Source organism: Rhinopithecus bieti, unplaced genomic scaffold (assembly GCF_001698545.2).
Source record: "Rhinopithecus bieti isolate Rb0 unplaced genomic scaffold, ASM169854v2 scaffold_10223, whole genome shotgun sequence".
In the NCBI taxonomy this organism is placed as follows: Eukaryota; Metazoa; Chordata; class Mammalia; order Primates; family Cercopithecidae; genus Rhinopithecus; species Rhinopithecus bieti.
In genome coordinates, this window is record NW_016806659.1 from 2,358,631 (window position 1) to 2,372,757 (window position 14,127).

Below are 14,127 nucleotides of genomic sequence, written 5' to 3' on the forward strand. Positions count from 1 at the left end.
GATAGTATACAGAGATCCTGTGTACCCTTCACCCAGTGTCCCCCAACGGTGATGCCTTGCATAACTACAGTAACACATAAAACCTAGGGATTTGGCATTGCTGCAATATATGTGTATAGGTCTTTGTCATTTTATCAAATGTGTAGCTCATAGAGTTCCCAGACCATACTGAAGGTTGGGCTGCTATTTCTCATGGCCCAATAACGAGATGCAGATGAACTGGGGAGAAAGAGAGTTCTTATTTCTGCAAGTGGGTACAGGGAGAAGGCCTGGAAATTATCGCTAGACCAACACAAAATTACAAAATTTTCCAGAACTTATATACCTTCTTCTTTTTTTTTTTTTTTGAGATGGAGTCTCTCTCTTGTCATCCAGGCTGGAGTGCAGTGGCACGATCTCAGCTTACTGCAACCTCTGCCTCCCAGGTTCAAGTGATTCTCCTGCCTCAGCCTCCTGAGTAGCTGGGATTACATGCACCCACCACCACATCTGGCTAATTTTGTACTTTTAGTACAGACAGGGTTTCACCATGTTGGCCAGGCTAGTCTTGAACTCTTGACCTCAGATGATCTACCCACCTCGGCCTCCCAAAATGCTGGGATTACAGGCATGAGCCACTGTGCCCAGCCTACCTTCTAAGCTATATGTCTATGTGTAAGTGTGCATTCATCTAAAGGCATAAGTGACTAACTTCTTTTAATGTATAACTAAGGTCTGAGTCCTGAAGACCTTCCTCTGGAGCCTCAGTAAATTTACTTCCTCTAAATGAGTCCAGGTGCTGGGGTGATTACCCTTATCTTGTCTCATGCTAAATCACAGAGGTTTGGGGAGTTCCCTCAGACTGTCAATAAGCTTGTTTGTGGAGGCCTGGGGAGTTTCTTCAGACCCACAATAAAACATATTTAATCCTAAATGTTAAGAATTCCTTCATTATTTTGTCACGTGTTAAGGCCCAGGAAAGGCCTAGGCAAAACTCTTTGTGGGCTCTTTGTTACATTCCAGCCTTTGCATAAGGGCACTGGCTTTTAATGTTTAACTTAACCACTCAGTACTGAATCAGTTGTTACGGAGGCTTGCATTAGTGAGACCTGGCCTGCCACAATGGTAACCACTGCTACCATGGAAATACCACCTCCCAAGGTGACTGGTGCTACCCCTCAGTCATCCTCCCCTACCACCCTTCACCTGGCAACCACTCACCTGTTTTCCATTTCTAAGATTTTGTCATTTCAAGAATGTTATATGGGCTGGGCATGGTGGCTCACACCTGCAATCCCAGCATTTTGGGAGGCTAAGTTGGGCGGATCGCCTGAGGTCAGGAGTTCTAGACCAGCCTGGCCAACATGGTGAAACCCCATCTCTACTAAAAATACAAAAATTAGCCGAGCTTGGTGGCACATGCCTGTAATCCCAGCTGCTCAGGAGACTGAGGCAGGAGAATCGCTTGAACCTGGGAGGCAGAGGTTTCAGTGAGCCAAGATTATACCACTGCACTCCAGCCTGGGTGACAGGGCAACACTCCGTCTCAAAAAAAAAAGCATGTTGTACGGCCAAGAGCAGTGGCTCATGCCTGTAATCCCAATACTTTGGGAAGCCAAGGCAGGAGAATCACTTGAGCCCAGGAGTTCAAGACCAGCCTGAGCAACATAGTGAGACTCTCACCTCTACAAAAAAAAAAAAATTAAAAATTAGCCAAGTATGGTGGCATACACCGATAGTCTCATTTACTTGGGGAGCTGAGGTTGGAGTATGCCTTGAGCCCAAGGTTACAGTAAGCTATGATCACGCCACTGCACTTCAGCCCAGGCAACAGGGCAAGACCCTGTCTCAAAAAAAAGGAATGTTGTATAATGGAATCATAGAGTATGTGGTTTCACTGAAAACCACACCTTTGAGAGCCATCCAAGCTCCAGGCTGTTGTATCTACTAGTAGTTCATTCTTCAGCACTGCTGAGTAGTATTCCATGGTGTAGGTGAATGGATCACAGTTTAACCATTCACCTATTGGGAAACATGTACATTGATTACAGTTTTTGACTATTGCAAGTAAAACTACTTTGAATAATGATGTACACATCTTTGTGTAAACAAAGATGTTTTCATTTCTCTGGAGTACAACTGCCAGATCATATCACAAGTATATGTTTAGTTTTCTACGAAATTGTTAAACTCTTTTTCCAGGGTGGCTGCACCATTCTCCATTTCCACAAGCAAAGTATGGGAGATCTAGTTTCTCTGTATCCTCACCAGCATTTGGTGATTTAGTGTTGTCACTGTTTTCCATTTTAGCTGTTCTAGTAAGCATATAGTGATATCTCATCATGGTCTTAATTTGCATTTTCCTAATGGCTAATGATGCTGAACATCTTTTCATGTGCTTGTTTGCCATCTGTATCTCCTCTTCAGTGAAACGTCTCTTTATGGCTTCTGCCTAATTTCTAATTGGACTGCTTCTTTTTTTCACTGTTGAATTTTGAGAGCTCTTTATGTATTCTAGATAATAGTCCTTTGTAGGATATGTGGTTTGCAAATATTTTCTCATAGTCCATAGCTTGTCTTTTCATCCATCTAAGAGGGTCTATGGAAAAGCAAAATTTTTTAATTTTGATGAAATTCAATTGATCCATTTTTTTCTTTCAAGGATTACACTTTTGATGTCATATTTAAGAACTCTTCACCAAGCCTTAGGTTCAAAAGATTTTTCTGTATATTGCCTTCTAAAAGATTTCTAGTTTTATGACTTACATTTAATCTATGATCCATTTTGACTCAGCTTTTGCAATAGATGTGAAGTTTAGAGCAAGGTTTACTTTTTTGCCTCTCAATACCCAATTGCTCCAGTACCATTCATTGAAATGACTATCATCCTTCCATTGATAACCTTTGCACCTTTGTCAAAAATCAGTTGGCAACACTTCTGAGGGCCTCTTTCTGGATTCTCTTTTTTGGGAGTGGTTCTCTATGTTGTTCCTTTAGCTATGTGTCTGTTCCTTTGCTGATCCCATGTAGAGCTAATTACTCTACCTATATGAAAGCAGGTAAAGAGGTTTTCCCCAATTTATTCTTCCTTTCTGAAGTTGCTCTAGCTATTGTATAATAAAGAATTTGATTGGCTTTTGTCCCTGGTTCCTGGGAAGGAGACTAACTCCTCAGAATTTTCCAAGGAACGGGAATGTCTGTTATTCACAAGCACCTTGGATCCCACCTGGGTTTATGAAGACAGATGAAAGGATTCAGGATAGGGCTAGTCACCAGAAAGGCCAACCATGTGGTTAGAGGGTCCAGGCTTTGAGCCAGCCCAACCTCCACAGAAAGGAGGGGGCTGGAGAGTGCATTCAGTCAGATGATCCATGTTCAATCAGTCATGCCTGTGTGACGAAAATTCCAAAAAATGTCTGGACACAGAAGCTCGGTGGAGCCTCCAGATTGGTTAACACATCGGTGTACCAGGAGGATGATGCATCTTGATTCCACACGGAGAGGACACAGAAGCTCCACATCCAGGACCTCCCAGGCCTCTCCGCATGTATCTCTTCATGTGGCTTTTCCGGATTTGTATCCCTTATTTAAAAAATGGTAATCATAAATATAGTGTTTTCCTGAGTTCTGAGTGCCATTTTAGTGAATTCTTGAATCTGAGAGGATCATGGGAAATCCCCAGGTTTGTAGCCAGTTGGTCAGAAGTGCAGGTGTTCTGGGAGCCCCACCGTGGCTGGTGTCTGGAAGAAAGCAGTCTTGTTGAGGTCCATGCCCTTTAATTTGTGAGGTCTGTGCTAACTCTGGATAGCTTCTGCCAGAATTGTCCTGCAGTAGACCTCACTGGTGTCAGAATAGTTTGGGTTGGTTGAATGGAATAACTGTTCCAGGCCCTTTGCCTTTCCATATAAATTTTAGGATAATCCTGTCCATATTTACAAAATTTCCAGCTGGGATTTTGATAGGAATTGCATTGTATATCAGTCTGGGCAGATCTAATGTCTTTTCAGTGTTGAAGCTTTCAACCCATGAACCCTACATATCTTCCATTTATTTAGATCTTCTTTGACTACTTTCATTAGAATTCTCTATTAGATAATCAAGTCATTTACAGATAGGAATAGTTTTATTTCTACCTTTCTTCTCTGTATGCTTTTAATTTCCTTTTCTTGACTTACTGCCCCGGCTAGAGCCTCCAGTACTATGTTGAATAGCAGTGGTAAGAGTGGGCATCCTTCCCTGGTTCCCAATGTTAAGGAGAAAGCACCAGTCTTTCACCAAGTATATTAGCTGTAGGTTCCTTGCAGATGTTCTTTATCAACTTGAGGAAGTTCTCCTAAATTTCTGGTTTTCTGAGAGTTATCATCATAAACGAGTGTTGAATTTTGCCGAGTGCTTTTTCTAGATCAGTTGATAGGATCGTATGATTGAATATTAAACCAGCCTTGCTGGAATAAATCCCACTTGGTCATCATGTACAACCGTTGTATATATTGCTGAATCCTATTTGCTAATATTTTGTTAAGAATTTTGCATCCATATTCATGCCATATATAGTCATCTAAACATTTAACATCAGTATTTTCTGAGTGAATCATTTGAGAATATCTTTTTTGTAAGTTAAGTCAATGAACACTGGATTACACACTCACAAGTTTATTTTTCCCACATAATGATAAGTCTGCAGAAAGGTAGCCTTGGGCAGATGCGATTGTGCAAGGGTGCCACCAAGGACAGAGGTTCCTTCCGTTTTCCAACTCAGTCTCTCTGATAACAGTTTGTGGGAGATTTGTCCTCACAGCTGCAGGACAGCTGCTGTGCCTCCTGCATTAATTAGGGAGAAGGGGAGGGGCAAAAAGTAAAGAGCCAAAGCGACAGCCCCCCAAGGGTGTCCCTTGTACAGATATCCAGAAGCCTCATCCAATGAGTGACTTTTGCTTTCATCCTGTTGGCCAGACCTGGGTCACGCACCATGCTTAGCAACAACGAGATTTGGGAAAGTGAGTATTAAAGCAGACACAGCACTCTGACCACCCTGCTGATGGTGTGGAGGCAAAGTAGATGATTGGTGCAGGCGCCCTGGATTACCTGCCTGACCACGTGACAGCAAGGTCTTGTTGGCCACATCTGCGTGGAATTTCAGTTTCTGTTTGAGATCGTACTGGCACCAACTAGAATTCTGTGTCTCGAGGTAAATATAAGAGAACAGGACAGATTTCATAATGTCAAAGTTGGTGTCAAGTCAAGAGAAGGCCGAACAACTTCATAATGCCCCATAAAAAAAGCTTCACAATAGTTTGGGTAAAGTAGTTGGAGAACTGAGTCTTCTCCTGACACCAAGTTCTACGGGCATGCCAGCTAAACCTGTAAATTAAAACAGAACAACAGCCTGTACCTCTGCAAAGAGGATAATAAAGCAATATCCTTCATCACATTCAATTTATGTTGTTATTTTTATTTTATGGGTTTTACCGATTTTTTTCCAACTTTTCCTAATGGAAAATCTGAAACTAAATAAATGGGAAAAATAACACAACAAACACTCATACACCCATGCAACAGTTGTGACCACTTTGTCACACATATCTGTGTTGAAAAATTATATATTTATTATCAATAGATATACGAACCATTTGAAAGTTCATTGCAGGTGACACTTCACTCCTAAAGATTTCAGTGTGGGCCGGGCGTAGTAGCTCACATCTGTCATCCCAGCACTTTGGGAGGCCCAGGCCAGTGGATCACCTGAGGTCAGGAGATCAAAACTCGCCTGGCCAACATTGCAAAATCCCACCTCTGCTAAAAAATACAAAAATTAGCCAGATAGGGTGGCGTGTGCCTGTAATCCCAGCTACACAGGAGGCTGAGGCAGGAGAATCGCTTGAACCTGGGTGGTGAAGGTGGCAGTGAGCCAAGATTGCACCACTGCACTCCAGCCTGGGCAACAAAGGGAGACTCCGTTTCAAAATAAATACATAAATACATAAATAAAGATTTCAGTGTGCATCATCTCAGAATTTCTACATAAACACACTGCCATTATCATGCCTTAGAAATTTAACAATAATATGTCTATTATCTAATATCTAATCCACACTAAATTTAATTTAACTTTACCAGTTGTCACACTGGTGTCTTTAAAGGTGTTGAAAACAGGATTCAATTAAGGTTCACACATTGGATTTGTTGCTAGGATATTTTAGGCTGTTTTGAACAGCCCCCACCAGCTTTTGAGACGGTATGATATTACCTGTTTGAGGAAACCAGGTTAGTTTTCTTAAAGAATGTTCCATATTCTGAATGTTCTTTCCTTGGCCTTTGGTTTAACTTGCTCCCCTGGACTTATCGCAAACTGGAAGTCAGCTCTGGATCCTTTCCAGCAGACACACTTCACACTGCATCACAACAGGAGTTGCCTAATGTCAGCTGGTCCCGTTGTTAATGAGACTCGGGTTGATCACTTGGCAGAGTTGGTGACAACCTGCTCCTTCCGTCGTCAAGGTTTATTTTCATCTTGCCATTAGCAGATGAGCTGCGGGATGGTCATTTGGCACCATGCAAGTATCCTGACCCCCAGCAAGCTCTAACTAGTGGCTTACCCATCCCTGGAGGATCGATTTCCAAATCAGTTATTTCACTGGAGTTTGCCAAGTGGTTATTTTCTAATTCTGTCAATCTTTCTAAAAAGCAGTCTTGCTAAAAAGATAGTATAAATGCTTAATTCCTTCTCTTTATTTCCAGAATAAGGAATTGATAGACTAGTCATCGATGGGGGCAAACGAGATGGGTTTCCCCTCTTTCTTTCTCTCTCTTTCTTTTTAAACTTGCTGTGGACTCATGGGTTTCTATTTATTCTATGTTTCCAATCAATTCAGTCCTTATTCTTTTTGATGGTCATATTATCTCAAATCTGGCCAGCGGGAATCCCTTCTAGCTGGCCCCTTGTCCCTTTGGTAGGTCCCTATTAGTCTTTGAAAGTGATTTAGTGAGGGTTCCCTAGAGAAACAGAACCCAAAGGAGGGGTGTGTGAGGGTGTGTGTGTGAGAGATACATGTACATATACACATATATATACACACATATGTGTTTTTTTAAGGACTTGCTTCATGCATTTGTGGAGGGAGGCAAGTCTGAAATCTGTAGGGCAGGCCAGCAGGCTGGACATGCAGGCAGGGTTTCTATGCTACAATCAGGCAGAATGGCTTCTACTCCAGGAAACCCCAGTTTTTGCCTTTGAGGCCTTCAACTGATAGGATGAGGCCCCTCACACTATCAAGGGTAAACTCCTTTACTTAAAGCCAATGGATTATAGCTGTTACTCACATCTACAAAACACCTTCCTGGCAACATCTAGACTCCTATTTGACAAAACGACTGGGCACCATAGTCTAAGGTGACACACGAAATTTTCCAGCACAGAACGTTCCCTTTTTTCCTGACATACTTCCGGTTCATTGATATAGATTAAATGTTTGTGTCCCCTGACAAAATTCATATGTTGGAATCCTATTCCCCCATGGAGAGGATTTGTAGATGGAGTCTTTAGGAGGTGATTAGGTCATCGGATTACTGCCCATACAAAAGAGACCCCAGAGGGCTCCCTTCTGCCTTCTGCCATCTGTGAAGGCACAGAGAGAAAACGGCCATCTAGGAACAAGAAAGCAGGCCCTCCCCAGACACCAAACCTGCTGGTGCCTCGATCTTGGACTTCCCAGCCTCCAGAACTGTAAGAAGTAAATATCTGTTGTTTATGAGTCACCCGGTCCAGGTAGTTTGCAGAAAATTGACATTTAAAAAACCATGTTAATGTTTCTAATTCAGCTATAATATTATAGAGTTTCTTCCCCTTTAACTTTTTTTAAATTGTATCTTCATATCTCTTTTCCCTCAAGCTGAAAAATCTTAGTTTCGGTTAGTATTTTTACTTATTTACTTTCACCTACAACATGCATCAGATAGTTTCAAAATGACAACACTGATATTACTTGGAGGACTAAAACTATCGAGTGAAGTTTAAGACTTGTTTTTCATTTTTTTGACCTTAGAATACATCAGAATACTAAACCTGCTGAACAAAGACAAAAACAAAACAATAAAATAAAAGAAAGCCTTATGCCTGCTAGTGATATTATAAATTGTTCATTTTCATTAAAACATGATCAGTCCTCATGTTAAATTCATGTTGTTATTTTGTATTTTATTGGTTTTGTATAATTGTTTATATATGATTTCTAAATTTGCTTTGGTTTTATGGTATTATAAGAGCTATCAGCATAAGAAGTTTGTGCTTAATTTTATATTTATATACATTGAAAAGACATAATAATCAAAACCTTTTAGGCCATAGTTTCAAGTAAACATGTCACAGTGAAGTTTGTTGCAGAATCTTCTTTCCTGAATAGCAAGAAAATGTACAAAGTTAGTTTTTAACAATTTACAAATTTAGTTTTTTAATATTTTATAAATGAGTTCTTTATAATGAGCCTGTATCATTCTCACAAATTAAAATAATAATATTTTAACAAGCTATTTTAAAATATAATTTAAGCCCACACTTCCACATTTGGAGTAAGTGGTAAGTTTTTCCTCTAAAAGATGACAAATATTACCACAGGCCCAAACTTGGCTTTTGTGAGTCAACTAGCAACTGCAAGTGACCTGAAGGTGAGTGGTATTTAAACGTATGATGAGGTTAAGATTTGATTTATTTTACGTATATATCTTCTGTTGTGTGTGGGTTTTTTTTTTTTTTCAATTTTGAATAATACATGTCCAAATTGAGAAAGAGCAGAAAACACAGACAAGCTCAGTAAAGAACAGATGTTCTGATTCAGGGCTAATAATAAATCAGTGCCTCCCTAGAAAGAAAAGACAGAGAGGAAGTAGCCCCGATGCCCCGACGCGTTCCCAAGACAGAGTGAAGGGCTTGCCCATGCTGCCCTGTGCCCCTTAACACCCTGGTCCAGCCATGGCTGCTACAGCCATTCTGAGCCTGAAAGCCACACCAAGCGTGCTGAGTGCTGCTGCTCGGGCCACACACATAACCATAGCCTGCTCACTTCCCTCTGGTTGACCCAGCACGGGGGATGCTTCAATCTAACATTTCGGTTCCCGCTGCCTACAAATATATCTCTATTGACGCATATATCCTCAGATACATGCGTATTTTTTCTCTTTGTCCTTCACTCTGTTCTTTCCCTCTGGCCTCCACACAGGACCTCGCGAAGCCAGACCATAAGATCTGCAGGGGCTCTCAGACACCACCGCATCCAACAGCTCGGTACGGAGACAAAAGTCAAGGTCCAGGGAGGGAACTAGCTGAGGGTCACACTTCCGATAACACCAACCTCCTGCCCCAGGCCCAGATTCTGCACTTGGCTCTCCTCTTTCGTGTCCTGTACTCTAGGCACGTTCCTGATAAGCCCCCGAAATGCCTCTGCCGCACAGTCCCATCAGAAAGAGGAGGGCAGGAGAACCTAAGGCCGACTGCAGGGAGAAAAGTGAGGATTTCAGTCCCTGTCCCTTGCCACCTCCCCTAAAGAGCCTGGGAAAGGTAGAGACTTGCTTTGCTAGGTTCTCCTGCAACGGAGTGAACATTTGACACAGCTCTGGGAAATGAGACTTGAGTGAAAACCTTCCAGGATTGGGAAAGTTTTGTTTTTTCTTTTCTTTCTTTTCTTTTTTTTTTTTTTTTTTAGAGGCAGGGTCTTACCCTGTGACCCAGGCTGCAACGCAGTGGCACGATCATGGCTCATTGCAGCCTCAACCTCCCAGGCTCCAGCAATCCTCCTACCTCAGCCTCCTAAGTAGCTGAGACCACAGGTGCATGCCACCACACCCAGCTAATGTTTTTATTTTTTGTAGAGATGGTGGGGAGGGGCTCACTAAGCTGTCCAGACTGGTCTTGAACTCCTGGCCTCAAGTGATTCTCCCACCTTGGCCTCCCAAAGTGCTGGGATTATAAGTATGAGCCATCACACCTGGCCTGCTTTGCTTGATTAAAGGGAAATATGCAGCTGGCACCTTCTCTTCCCCCTCCCTGCTGCCTTGAACACAAATACAATGTCTGGAGCTGCAGCAGGTCTTTTGTAATCATGAGGCAACCAGCAAGAGCAAAGGCCTGCAGACAAGGCCACACGGACATCAGGGCTTGACGGACCAGTGTAGCCAGATCCCTGACTGGGTGCTCCTGTTCTATGACTAGGCCTCTAGCAAAAGGATTTTCTGTTTCTTGTAGCAAAAACACTCTTCATGGATGCTTACACCTACCACTCACAAACAAATCCACTTAACAGGTGATTACTGAACGCTGATGTGAACCTGGCTCTAAGGATACAGACGTGAATGCACTGGGGCTAGGAGTAAATGTGTGCTCGTCAGACAATTCTGTAAAATAAATATTCTTGTCTCGGGCAATCGATGCATGAGCAGACCAGCACCAGACGTGATTTATGATGGCGCTCAGCCCAAATGATAAGACGTGTCTGCAGACCTCTTCCCTCAGGTTCCTTTCTTCTTTAAATGAGAAGCTCAAAGAAAAACAGTTGGTTGGCAAGGGACACTGAAGTGGAAGGTGAGAAGCGGAGGCACCCCTGGAGTGAGAGAACACAGTGCTGGGGGACAGAGATGGACAGAGAGAGAGAGACTGTGAGACAGAGAGACAGACAGAGAGAGAGAGAAAATGAGAGAGTGTGGGAGTGAGCAGCACACACAGGCAGGAGTGCAGCAGGTCCCAGGGCCCCTACCCCTGCCCGATAGCCCCCATGAAACCATAACAGGCAAGAAGAGACCCAGAGCTGCTCAGACCCAGAGTGGAGCCACTGGGGATCCACAGTGACCCCCTCCTCGGTCTGTGAGGATGTGGGCCACTCACTGTTCCCTGAAACAAAACAAGTCCCTCTGGTTGCAAACAACAGAAACTGAGGCCAACGCCAGCAGCAAGGGAACAGTCTGCCATGGGTGCAGATGGAATCGAGGGGCCTCCTGGCCCTGCACTCACCTAATTGCCCCCCAACTGCAGTGCCTCATCCCCCAAAGCACCCTCCGAGCAGACACACTTGGAGGGGCAAAGGCTTCTGAGTGCAAGGGACCCCCACCCCCAGCCCCTGAGCCCTACTAAGAGGACTTCTTTTATTCCCTATGTATAGCCAGTGACTTACGCTGACTTTTCTGGAAACTGGGACTTTAAATAGGATTTTTTAAAAAGGAAAGAAATCTGTGTTCTGCTTCTTAAAAATACCCTTTTCCCCTTTTTACTTTCAGAAGAAGGAACCAGAGAAGACTAGAAACAGGATGGAACGGGAAGGTGGAGGGAGAGGCAAAGGGGAAGTCTCGATGCTGACTGCAAGGCCCCCTCGTCCTCAGGCCTCCAGCTTGCAGGGACTGCCCCTGCCTTGGGAGAGTCCTCACAGGCCACACCTGTCACTGCGCCAGGCCAGAGCAGACACTCATGACAGACGATAAGAATGACAGCTGCCCGCGCTTGAGCAGGCACCCTAGGTGACTGTTGTGCTCAGTGCTTTTCAAGCATAATCTGCCCTAACCTTCACACCAGCCCTGTGGGGTAGGTGAATCCCACCCCATCTTACAGAGGAGGACACTGGGGTTTGGAGTGGTTGAGTGACTCGCTGTCAGACAAGTTTAAATCTGACTGCAATGCCTGTGTTTGGATCCCATGCCAGAGGTTGCAAGCTGACCCCAGGCCGATTCAGCCCGTACACAGGTTTCACTTGATTCACACACGTGAGGCTTCCTAACTGTTTTAAATTTTATTTGTTGTCAACATTTAGCAATCAGAAGAGTTAACATTAAATCTCACATTTCTGAATTCTCTAGAAAAATTAGGACATCAGGCCCCACTGGGCCTATGTTTCCTCCTGGGAATAACTGGCTAAGCTGGGTAGCAGCTGACGCCTTTACATCAGACTCTTCTGCCTCGTTTGCCCCAGTCCTCACCACTCCCTATTGTACCTCCAGCACCAAAGATAAGAATCAAAGGCCACTTTTCACCCTCTTCCTGGTCCTTTCACCCTCTTCCTGGTCCACTCCACTCACTCACAGTATCCACGTAGCCCTGTGAACAGGGGTTTGTGACTCTGCACTGAGCTATATGGCCTCATGGATGGATGGATGAGGGGAGGGAGAGACAGAAGGATGGGAAGGGCTGGGGAGATTTCAGCTGCCTGCTCAGGAAGTACCTATAGACTATGCCTAGCATCCTACAGCCAGCTCACCAACCCCTAACTATGCTGCAGGACTGCAGGACTGCAGGACCCATGTCCTGACAAGTCGGCCTGCTCATCCTCTTCCCTGAAACCCACGCCCTGAGAGTCCCAAGCATCATGAAGGCCTCACCCTTCATGCAGCAATCCCTGTCAGACGCCGCCTAGGGCACAGCAGGCCCACCACTGATGCAGAAGAAATGAGATAAGGCAGGCAAGTGCCTGCCAGTGCCCAGTGCAAGGTGGGAAGTCAGGGAATTGTGGACATCAGAGAGGCCATGTGAGCAGTTGCCATGCTGGGCCCTGATGCTGGGATGGGAGGGCCCCCGGTATCCAGAAGCAGAGAAGGGCGTGGGGTGGGAGATGGGGAAAGATGGAGAGAGGAGGCATCCTGGGATGGGACGCACGTACAGGAGGACGGGGTGGGGAGGAATGAGGAAGGAAGAGCGAAGACCTGAAAGGGGCCATGCAGGAAGCTGGAGTCTGCTGACCCCATCTCCACACCCAAGATGGAAAAGACAGGGCTGGGGTGACCAAGGGACTCACAGGAAGGTCTAGTGTCCATTTCCGGCCATAGGGGAAGGAAGGTTTGGAAGTCTGCCCAAAGATTAATGCTGGAACCTCATCTTAGCCACGTAACAAGAGATCCAGGGGTGCAGGAGGGGTGTTAGCCCCCATGGGGAGGGAAGAGAAACAGGGCAGGAAGGACATTGCTTGGTCAGTGTAGATGAGGTGTGGGGAGCTGAGGGATCTCACCCGTGGCCTGACTAACTCCCAGGATGAACCTGGGAGACACTGGAGCAGTCCTGGTCTGAAAGCCAGGGCAGCATCATGGGCAGCCTTTGAGAGCCTCAGACCTGCCTGTCCCTGGTGCCTAGGTCACCAGCAAGGCCTAATTTGCAGTGGAGGCTGGTCATGGGGCTTGTGGCAATTTTCCCTTCGGCCTTTGAAGTATACTAATAATCTCCCTGAGAACTGGGCTGCAGCTGCTTTTCTTGCAGAAAGACAGGAGGCAGTTTGAGGAGGAACCTGCCCCTGTAGTCAAGAGCCAAAGCACCCTCCTCCTTCAGAGCCCCTGCAGCACCGTGGCCTGAGCCCACAGAGGGGTGCTGGGAGAGCAGAAGAGGATGGACTGGCCTGAGAGTGGGCAGCCTGCCCTGTGGAGGGCTCACCCTGGCAAGCTCACAGGGCCCCTGATGTCAATCAGCCCCAGCGGACAGGCCCGGGGGCTCATCACAGACGCAAGCACCAGCCAGACACCAGCGCATGAACTGACAGAGAGAATGTTGCTGCCGGGGGCCTGTCCCACTCTCTGCAGCTGCTGCATCCTCTCGCTGCAGGGGCATTGCCACAGAAAGCCAGAGGACCGCTCGGAAGTTCTGAGTGACACCAACTCAGTGCAAAGGGTAATGGCTGGCCAAACTCCACGGCCCTTGTCCTGGAGCTACGTCCAGGTCCTGACGCTCCCTCTCAGGGTTTCTTCACACGCTTCCTTCAGCTCCATTCCTTACATCCATCTAGATGGCAGGGTGTGACAAGGACCGTGTCTGTGGACTGAGCCTGCCACTCATGGCGTATCTGTCACATCAGCTTTCTTGGGGGCAACCCATTCCTAGAGGCCACCTCCCAGAGAGCCACTCAGCACGCGTGGGGGTGTGGGCATGGCCTGCCCTGCCGGCCACAGGACAGAGGCCCACCTGGCAGTGCTGGGCACATCTCCTCAGCTGCACTCGCAGATGGCTCTCTTCCAAGTTCAGGGCGGGACGCAGGTCACTGGTCACCACCACTCACCCAGCAAGCAGGCTGAGCCCAGTTAGGCTGCAGCACCAGCCCGTGAGGAGGAACACCTTTGAGAACATCCTGTCATGAACCCTCGCCCAAATGGACTTCAAGCACTAGGGCATTCGGCCTCACAGCAACAGGACGCCAG